The sequence below is a fragment of the Dermacentor andersoni genome, chromosome 7 (genome assembly GCF_023375885.2).
Source record: "Dermacentor andersoni chromosome 7, qqDerAnde1_hic_scaffold, whole genome shotgun sequence".
NCBI lineage: Eukaryota > Metazoa > Arthropoda > Arachnida > Ixodida > Ixodidae > Dermacentor > Dermacentor andersoni.
Window position 1 is genome coordinate 139,688,572 of NC_092820.1, and position 10,955 is coordinate 139,699,526.

The following is a 10,955-nucleotide window of genomic DNA, read 5'->3' on the forward strand; positions in this document are numbered from 1 at the left end:
CCGCCTGCGGACTCCTTAGCTTGGAGTGAGGCGGTGGGAAAACCCTTCCCTCTAAATAAAATAATTTAGTAATTTAATTGTCCGTGATAGGAACGTCACTGTGTTCGGGGAGAGGAGAGAGTCGCCCGATCCAAGGGCAGCACGGTCCATAAAGCCATGCGCAGCTTCGTGGGAAGACTCGTTGAGGTACAGAGGAACCCCTTCAAGCGCCGCGACGTGGGCAGGAAACCAAAGGATGGAGTGTATAGAGCTGTTGCCGTGTTTGGCGCCTTTCAGTATTTGAACTACTTACCAAGCTAGCCGGCCTTTCTGGAATGCCCTGACGGCCACTTTTGAATCGCTATATACGCACTGTCTCTCTGACCGTCTTCCATGGCGAGTGCAATGGCCACTTGCTCAGCCACCTCGGGGTCCATCGTCTGGACCGCAGCACAGTTGTTGACTTTGCCCAGCGTGTCACGACCGAAACCGCAAAAGGCTTGCCGTCGCAGTACGCGGCGGCGTCCACGAGGCTTCCTTCAATCTTTTTCTTGTTCATTTGTTTCGATATCTTCGACAGCTCTTACCTTGCGACGACCTGCGTTGTGAACGGGATGAATGTTGCGCGGCAACGGGACGACGGCGATCTTCTCGCCTATTTCTCTGGGGATTCGGGTGTTGTCAGCCAAGTTCCTGATGGGACCGAGTCCAATTTCTTCGAGGATACGCCTGCGAGCCGGCGTGGCGGATAGCGAAGTTAGCTAGGCCCGTTCCTGAGCCTCGGCTATCTCCTACGTGGTGTTGTGTATGCCGAGCTGGAGGAGGTCCTCGGTATGCGTTCCGACGGGCAGCCCGAGGGCTCTCATGACGAATTTTCTCATGAGGGCATTGAGCTTGTCCCACTCAGCTCTGAGTCAGTTGTGCATGGCCACCGCGTAGGTAAAGTGTCACAGCACAAATGTCTTGATGAGTTGAAGCAGGTTGTCCTCCTTGAGGCGAAAAGCGTTGTCGGTCTTCGTAATGATCTTGCGCAAGGCAATGCCGTTCCCGCCACCTGATTCCATGAACATACCCAGCACTATGATGGAGTCGTCCCTGGGTATCGGGTCGCCACTCCGAGTGAACAGGTGAATATATCACTTCCCGAAACCAGTTTCCAGCACTTGAGTTTTCCCGCTCTTTCTTTTCTGTAAAGCAGAAGCTCGGATTTGGCCGGGGAGCAGCTGAGTCCGGTGGGTAGCAGGTACTGCTCTGCGACGTCTACAGCATCTCGCATGGCGCTTTCCACTTGCCCTTCGCTGCGGCCGGTGCACCAGATCCTGATGTCGTTGTCGTAGATGGTGTGTTTCATACCTTCAACTTGGGCCAGCTTCCTCGAGAGTTCGACCATGCAGATGTTGAAGACAGTAGGTGAAATGACCGAGCCTTGCAGTGTGCCCCATGGGCCCCGGAGCACGTCATCGGAGACAAAGTCGCCGATCCGCTGCTTCGCTTTTCTCCCCGTCAGGAATGACCGGACGTAGTTATAAAATCTGGGGCCGAGCTCGAGGTCCGTGACGGAGGCCAGAATGTATTCGTGGAGAACGTTGTGAAACGCCTTCTTGATGTCGAGTCCGAGCAGGGCCCTGGTGTCCCTGGTACTGCCATCGACTATTTGATATTTGATCATCTTCATGTCGTCCTGCGACGAGAGGCCGACGCGGAGGCCAATCATGCTGTAAGTATAGACGTTGTTCTCTTCGAGGTATCTGCTTAGTCAACTTCCCGAGGCAGGACGTGAGGGAGATGGGTCGGAGGTTGTCCAATTTTGGAGGCTTGGTGGTTTTGGCGATCAGGACTATGTTGGCAGTCTTCCATTGCTCTGGGACGGTGCTGTTTTTTTACGTCGCGTTGATCTTCTCAGTGAGGTATTCGATCAAACGGTCGTCACAGTTCCGCAGCATTTTGTTGGTCATTCTGTCGGCACCTGGCACATACTTGCCGTTGAGCGCCAAAATCAATTGTCTGAGTTCCCCCACGGTGAAGTATTCGTCCTACTCCGGACGTGCCAGGCTGAGGTAGTGCTGAACTGGGACTTCCTTGTCTCCGTGGTTTACAGGCAGGTACTTCCCCATGAGCGTGGCAACCAGCTCGTCACCGGAACAGGATCTGGTAGTTTCGTGCATCAACATCTACGCGCCCCATCAAGATGAAGTGCCCAATTTCTTAAGTTGATGGTCCACAGCGCATCATTGCTAAACAGTTATGTAATAACGAAAGTGCCAAAACGCACATTTTTTTTATTTCCCTTGCGAAAGTCAAAGCAGCAACACACAATTTATTCACTGAAGCCAATGTTAAATAGCCCTTGTCATAAATACCTTGCCACATTGTTTATGAGTTTTTTCTAGCAAATATGGGGCCGCAATGCTTATCCTATTTTATTCACACGATATCATAAACAGACTTCATTTTTATTTCTTTAGTTTTGCTTGATAGGGCCATAACAAAGTTCTGAATCGTGACCTAAATCATTTTACATGTCTTCTATTTCTACTGCAATACCCGACCGCCAACTAAGCAAGAATTATCCCATTAAAAGTTAGGATTAGCGAGACCTTGCCCCAATTAGCCCCAATACCTTGCCCCAATATATTGTGCGCTATAGCATAAATTTCAACATAGAACTCATGAATGAAACACTTAGACTTGATGACATTTTCGTATTGCCCTCATCTGTTCGGTAGATCGTGGGACGTTTTAAGTAATGTAGCATACCCATGTACGTATGCGCTGCTCTTCTTTGATAGAAGGGGCAAGTGAGTTCCGCTGCAGATTACTTTCACTTCGTCGGTGTGGCCGGCAGCCTGAAAGATCCGATGTGCGCCTAACTCGCTTCCACTTTTTTCGGAACACCAACACATTTAAAGAGAAAGAAGGATACGCCTTACCGTTAACAAGGAGGTTAACTAGATCCTCTATGTAATTATTTGTCCACGACAACATGCTGCTCGATCACCACGCGGACTTCCTAAGGTGTCAGAAACTCTGGCGAACAGCTTCACTGTGCTACCCGGAACTTATCCGTCACCTACACTGCCATTTGACAGCAGTCGTTGCAACAAGGCATTGACGAGCAACTAGGAGGAGTGAGCGACGTCTACACTCGCAAGATGGACCATCCACCTGCCGCTACCATGGCGTCGACTTTGTTGCCATCCTCAGCAGTTCTGCCACTGAAGGAGTTCCGATCTTATTGGTTTCCCTGTGTAAATGATATGAAATGAAAGACGTTTGGTTAACCCTGAGATATGTGGAAGAGTTTCGACCATCTATGCCGGTGCGTCACACGAGAACCCATGTCTTATGTGTGACTCTGCGCGCTTGTCCCTTACAATATCATCCGTCTCTAATGGACTATCTTGATCTTTTTTGAACAATTCCTTGAATTTTACAGCCGTCATACGTTAGAACTGTGTCCACGTGTTCTCTGCTGACAAACAATAAAGACGGCACTGGCCTACGGCTCTCGGTCTCACTGCTATCGTCACGTAAGTAGCGATTAGTCTTTTTCCACGGGTGGTTATAGAGAAATCCTACATGCGTAAGATGAATACAATATTAGGCGTGCGTATGATTATATATTTGCATGTTATATGGCGATTAGTGAACTAAATAATGCCAGAAACTGATCTTTTGTAGATTGTATTACATCTGAAATTGAATAAACTTCGACTTTAGCTAGCTAATTGGTTGCAAAAAGAAAAGGGAATGCAACATAACTACCCCAAATTTGCTATTTCGTATAAACCTGACATAAAATCATGTTTCCCAAATTACTTTGAACCTTAATTTAACCTAACAAAGACTAGCCAAGAAAGGCAAGCAGTGTTCATTTTTTTAAACCACTGTTGCATGCCGCCGTGCGCCAATGCGTTCCAGTTCACCGGTATTCCTCATTTCGCCACCAAACTGGAATTAGATATTAATTATCTGGAGAGAAAGCAGCCATCGAAAATAGAATTTGGTATCGATACTTTCAGAGCTTAAGGCAAGCCCTGTTGATATGAACACATTGCTAGAAGTCTGCGAACGCTAAAGTGTACTGATATGGTGGTATTCTCATAAATCCCCATAGTAAATTTGGTGCGCTGAGCAAAGCGAAAAGAAATACAATGCTGGCTGGCAAAGCTAAGTTTGTTGGGTGCACAGATCAGTCAGAAAAGCCGAGCAGACCAAGGGCAAGTGGCGTAAGGAAACTAAGACACGCTAATGGCTTGTTGTTCACTGTTATTCTTCACATATAATATTCTAGCGTCGAGCGCGGCGAGGACACCGGGCAATGTTTGCAAAAGTAATATTCCTAGAATACGTTGCGCACATCGCTCATACCCGTGCACCAGACGAGGTTTGAAAAAGAGCAGTCGCACGTGTGAGGCAGCCTTCGTCGCTCTGCAATTGTGCGGAGGAAGTCAACAACTACGCCAAACAAGAAACAACAAAAATGAGACGTAAGGCTGTCCCACCAAAAGACATATCACATCCTCAACGATTGTGTCTGTTTAAGGAATGTGTGGGCTAAGAAATGAGGTGTGCAGCACTGTGTCACACAGCACAGCATTGCGTTTCACAGCTCTTGAACAATTGTTCTGAAATTGGTGCCCACCTGTGGATGAGAAATATGAGTTAAAAAAGCTCTTCGTAAACTCTGCGCATCTACTGGTGCAATAAAGAAGCATCGCAGAGAACGCTAAGATGCAGCAGCATATAATGAGTCTAATTTTAGGGAGGAAGTAGTTAGACATGTCGCAAGATTTGTGCAGGCAGTTTGAAATTCATTCGCCCTGCGCGTGAAACAGATGAGGTAGAGGTTGTCTAAAAGCATAAATTCAACTATTAGATTTCCATTAATCTTAACTCATTCCTGACTGTTCATGACTATTCTTGACTCGTTCCTTGTTTAGTCGCTACTGTGCCTGCGCAATCAGCCCACGCACCTAAGTGCTTCCTAAGTTTGTGCGCGAAAATTACGAGAAACAAAACTGACGCATACAAAGACAGATAATACTAAGCGCAACGCGCTCACGTTCTGTCCTGCATCTGTTGGGCTTGTGTCACGTTTATGCTCGTGTGTCTACGTTTCGTCAATTCTGTCCTAAGTTTATACTTGAATATTTAACGGTGCCAAAATATCCAGGTAAATGACTTCAGTCATGAAACATAGTCTTCATTGAAAGAAGCCCTCTTTTACCAGTATTTCTCTGTCATTTGTAAGTACGCTGACCACAGGGAACAGAAGTACCTATCTCTGCCAAAACGTGTTTATGGAGCATTTTATAAGCACATGCGCCCGAGATTTCTTGTCGTCGCTAAGCAAACATGTTCATGGATTGTGCAGCCGTCATAAGCACAACTGTTGCGAAATAATGCACTGTTATTGCAGAGAAGTGCTTTTTTTTAGAACTGTCTTCTAACTCGAAATTTCCACCTTGCTATGAGCGATGCTCTGTAGCGGTGTTTCAGTTAGTTTCGCATGAGAGACAATGAAACTTAGTTGCTTTCTTGCTCTTCTGCTATGGGATATGAACACGCACGGTACGTTATTCACCGCAGGCTGTGCCAGTTTTGCCTGCCTAACTATATGTTTCTGTACCTTCAATATAGTGGTTGATCATATGAGGAGTACCCATTATTAGCAAAGCCTCTCAGAGTATCAAGTGACATTATTGGAAGGAACTGAAGAGAAAAGTGCAGCGCTGTAGCTGTTTCTCGTTGGGGAGACATTTCAACGGCACCGCTCAAGGGAGGGGTGCCGTTGAAAAGAAAAGGAAGGGGGCCGCCCTAGTCGAGCAGCAAGGCCAACAGCCCGAAGAGGATCGAACCTCAATTAACATGACGTCTGAATACCGAACGTTTATTGAAAATAGAGTACCGAAATCCTAACCTCAGTGATATACTTATCTCGCATAGTCTGCCAGCATGAAACCGTTGATATGGTTTTATGCAAAAGTTATTCAGGTTCTACTAATGCTATGCTGCAGGGCAGCATGGGATCGAGCTTTGAACCATAGTCGTGTTCTAGCCCAGGGCACTTCCTAAGCGTAGACAAAGCGCGTTTGACGTCTCCACTTCTTTATTTATGAAATGCGGGGGTTTATAGAAGACTCACGGAAAAATATCTTGACATATTTTAACTCTTGACATTGATCTATCTCAGGGTCACCTCCAACTTGCCTGTCAAAAGCATGTAAATACACTAATGTTTCTCACAGCGAAGGCAGTAAGGGTAACTTTCCACATTATCACGTCCGTGTGTAGAAAAGAATCCCGAAGACAGCTCAATGCCGGGCCTACCCACAGCGGAGGTGACGCACACATTAAGCACTTTGATTTGATTTATTCATTTCCATTTACACACACACATGTACAGAGGAGTGGTAAATGGAGGTGGATGAGGGAAAAAAGCCGCACAGACGCGGCTTGAGGTAACCTCACCCCCTTTGGTACAATATGGCTGCATGGGGTAACACATCAAGCGCCATATAAATTACATTTATCTAGTGGCCATAAAACATTGCAGTTATACAATATATGAAAGAACAGTGAAATATTTCCACAATAACAATGCAAAACACACTGCGGCATGGAAATAAATAAATGATATACACTTCGTAACATAGACAAAAAAGAGGAACATAACACACATTATTAATCATTAACAAACGTGCTCTAAAGAAGTGAAAGCAATAGAGTTTTAAATTCTGACAGTGATAAATCCTGTAAATTGAAGCCTGCTCTGTCGTATAAATTCAGTAGTCTTGGAAGGTTGTTACACAACATTGACAACCGTAGTTAGTTCTAGAGCGCGGAACCTTCCAGACTTCAGGTGTACAAGTTGAATAACGGTATGAATTGACGGATAGATTTGCAAGTTCTACAAGTAAAATATTGTTACGTTTGGTATTAAAGTAATACTCGCGTAATAGTCTGCAGTCATAGATGTTATGGGCTGTCGCAATGTTGTATTTCTTGAACAGGTTTTCAGTATGGGCGACAAACGGTGCATTAGCGATGACACGTATTATTTTCTTCCGCATACGAAATAATTTACTCAAGTTACATTCAGTTGTGGTGCCCCATACAAAATGCCCATAATGTATGTGAGACACGAATAAGGCATTATAAATTAATAATTTTACAGAGACGGGTAAAGTATATCTGTAGCGATTTAAAACACCTGTTATGCGGCTAAGTTTTTGGAGTACAAAGCTTACATGGTCGTCCCATTGCATGGAACTCGTGAAGTGTACCCCTAACACCTTTGCAGAAAGAGTGAGTTCTATATTTGTGCATCTATACACTAATGTTAGATATGGAGGAAGAAGACTCATGTCTTTGGTATGAAAAATTACGGCCTTTGTTTTCGCCGTATTTACTTTTAGACAGTTCTCAGTGGACCAATAGGATAGGCTGCGCAAGAAGTCATTTGCCATACTAATTAAATTGGTACAAGAACCGGACGAGATGAAAACACTTGTGTCATCTGCGTAAATTATAAATTTCGCCTTTTCGTAGATGGAAGTAATATCGTTAGCATATAAGTTAAACAGCAACGGGCCCAAAATGCTACCCTGTGGGACGCCACAAAGTATTTCTTTGGTTACCGATGTATTGTGGCCTACAGAAACAAACTGGCGTCTGTTATTAGGATAAAATTTTAATAATTGAAGTGGAATTCCTCTAATCCCACATTTCTCTAGTTTGTAGAATAAAATGTTGGGAATGATATGATCAAACGCCTGTGTAAAGTCGACAAATATGCCTATTGTTAATATCTTATGTTCGAAGTTCTGCAATATAAATTCCTTTTGATCGAGAAGAGCTAATTCAGTCGCCCTGTTTTTACGGAAACCGTATTGAGCATTTGAAATTATCTTGTGCTTTTCACAGAACGAAGACAACTGACTTAGAATAGTTTTTTCAAAACCTTTTGAAAAAAGAGGGAGGATCGAGATCGGGCGATAATTTTTTACATCTAATTTATTTCCCTTTTTAAATAATACTACTACCTTAGCAACCTTCATATTTTCTGGAAATACGCGCTGAGAATAAACCTAAGCGATATGCTTATCTCGTATTATCTCTCTCATAAAAGCGTCCATATAGCTCTCCAGACCACGATAAAAATTATTCTGGTTCTGCTAATGCCATATTGCCGGGTTGCATGTAAGGAAACTTTGAACCATATTAGTCTTTTAGCCCAGGACACTCCCTAAGCGCAGACAAAGTGCTTTTCACGTCTATACTTTTTAATTACCGATATCTGAGCGTTTATAGTAGACTCTCACGCAAAACGCGTTCACATATTTTAGCTATTGGCACTACTCTGGACGGAGAAAATTTCGCTGAGGGCCAGCTTAAATTTGCCTTTGCCTGTATGTAAATACAGTAAGGTTTTTTACATGGAAATTGTTAAGGGCTACTATCCCCAATATTGTGTCGGAATGAAGAAAAAGAAATCCTAAAGATAGTGGAGTGCAAGACCGACCCCTGGCGGAAGTGAAGCAAGCGTTAAGCCCTTCCCATACGTGGGCCGATAACAAAGACAGTGCAAACCGGGCCGACTCGCGGCGGAGGTGAAGCAGCTGTTAAGCACTCCACATACGTATGCCGATGCCGAAGATAGTGCAATGCTGAGCTGACCCACCGCGGAGGGTCGGTCAGCTCCATTAGACCCACCATTAAGGGGCCCACATAGACAGCTTCGCTGGTCATCCTTCTTCACAGCGTGAAAGGGCACTCAGTTATTTTTTTGCAGCGAGGCTGTTAGCCTCTAGTTAGTCGGAATTTTTCGTGTCCGTCAGCAAGAAAAAATTGAAGCGAAATAAAGTCAATACATACCTTGGAATTAGGCATACATCACCATAGGTCAGTATTTATTTCAATAAAGAAACGCCCCAAACAAGCGTCAAAACAGCATGATTGCTGATAAGGCGCCTGTGAACAATTCGAGGCACGTTCCTTCTCCCCGCGTAAATTTCCCGGTAAAGATTACTGTCGCATAACCTGCTCCGGTAGAAAAGGGCCAGCAGCGGCATACGAATCAGCGAGTAACGTCACCAAACTTCATATATAAAAGTTCAACCTGCCTAGCAACTCATTCAGTTCATTGGAAGATCGCTATGGTTAGACAACGCAAAGCTAAGAATCCCGAAGAGCAGCTTGAATACGATAGGCTTCGAACAGCGGAAAATCGTAATGCTCAACAACGGTGTCGTGCTGAGACTAGGAAGAACAATAACACACTTCATATTTCCATAGACGGCATTTGAATCGTTTTTAACAGCTTCACTGGCCATACAATTTCGCATGGTAGGGATGGCGAGTCAATTTTTTAGGAGAAAACCACTACACTGGGTAGTATAAATTTGTTGGTATTTGGGAGATGATATTAAACTCTGCTTAATCTCAAGGCAGAAGTTGGTTTGGGAGCGTGAAGTATTAAAATGGCCATGTTTTTTCATTTGAAAAACATCCGTATCTCTGCGCGAAAGAAACCGACAAGGCAGTTCTGCAAACTGCTTCCGCTAGAACGTCAAAACCGAATAAGCGTTTTCCCATGGGATAAAAGATGTGAAAATGGACATTATCTTATTGGGTTGGTAGTCGGTATGAGAAAGTATGGGGGTCGATGTCAAACTCTTTTTATTTTGCTGCGTTATGGAACATTACAAAACAGAATGGCGTCAGACCAGCTACTGAAACATTGTTAAACTGTTTCTGGTGCCGAAACGATAGCGTATTTGTTATGCATTTCAGCCGTTTTGTCTCGTCTACAGAAGTGCAGAATACTGATTCTGGGCAGAGAAATCCCGCCAGCAGTGGCCATGTTTGGCTATTATCCGCTAAGCATTTGTCTACTGGAAATGGCTCGCATGCGCACCTTTGTATTCCAGCATGTCCTCGTTATAGTCCCAGCGGCGATGTTAAAGAAGTTTGCTTCCACATGTAATGAAAATAATTGAGCTCATCTTCGTCTTCATTAGTCTCCTCGTAGCGCTCGGCTTTCTTTTTTTAATTTTTACTAGACAGCGATGATGGTGTCTTCTTCTCTTCGAGCACAGCGTAAGGCGTATTCTCTTGCGCGTCAAGGATCTTCTCCGCAAAATCCGCACAGCACCTCTAAACGCGGAGAACGGACATAATATCTCCGTTGCAACGAGTAATCGTAAGTGTCGATAAATTTCAAAGCGGAGGGCAGCACAGGCCCCAGCTCGATATCAATGACGACAAGATTATTCGGTTCGCATTCGCGAAACTCCGCTGAACTGACGGTGAAGTACGTGTAGCTGAGAACGAGGACCGAGAGCTTCGCCGCAATAAACAGAATGCAATTTGATGTTTCTCAACCCATCCCTATACCAAATAGAGCTTGAAACTTACGCCAATCCACGGGACCTAGAAAAATGTATACGTACACTCTGTGACGTACGACATAACACACAAGCCATAACCCAATCTTGAAGATTGCCCCAGAATGACAGTGCACAAAGTTGCACAATACATAACATAAATTTGAGAAAAGCTGAACGAATTCATCAATAAGAAGGTAACATGTTGTTTTTAGTAGAGACCAGTGGATAAGTCAGGACAGGTAAGAGGTAGACGAAAAAGGCGAGCGTCCAGTCTCAGCCATAGGGAGGCGCAAACCTGGGGAATGAATACGAATCAAATATATATTGCGTTTCGAAAGGAGATTCCCCGCTCGGGCTGGCGTATGTTTACTTCAACAAAACACCATACAAAGCATTCTACGGCTTCCTGCGCAATACATTTTTCCAAATTGCGATTCACTCCTATGTGTAACGCCATTACCGCTAATTTCTCTTATGTACATCTTGTTTTAATGCTAAACGGGGAACAAACAGGACAACGCATGCTAAGGCAGCGCAAGTAAGAAAGAAAGAAATACGGAGCGTTAGGACAGAAGTCTCCAT

General features: G+C 44.5%; 1 protein-coding gene across 1 annotated transcript in view; it reads right to left on the reverse strand.

The window, feature by feature from the left end:
- LOC129385587 (uncharacterized) overlaps positions 1-10,955 on the reverse strand; it is a 274,694-nt gene that overhangs the window by 202,943 nt on the left and 60,796 nt on the right. The window lies entirely within an intron of this gene.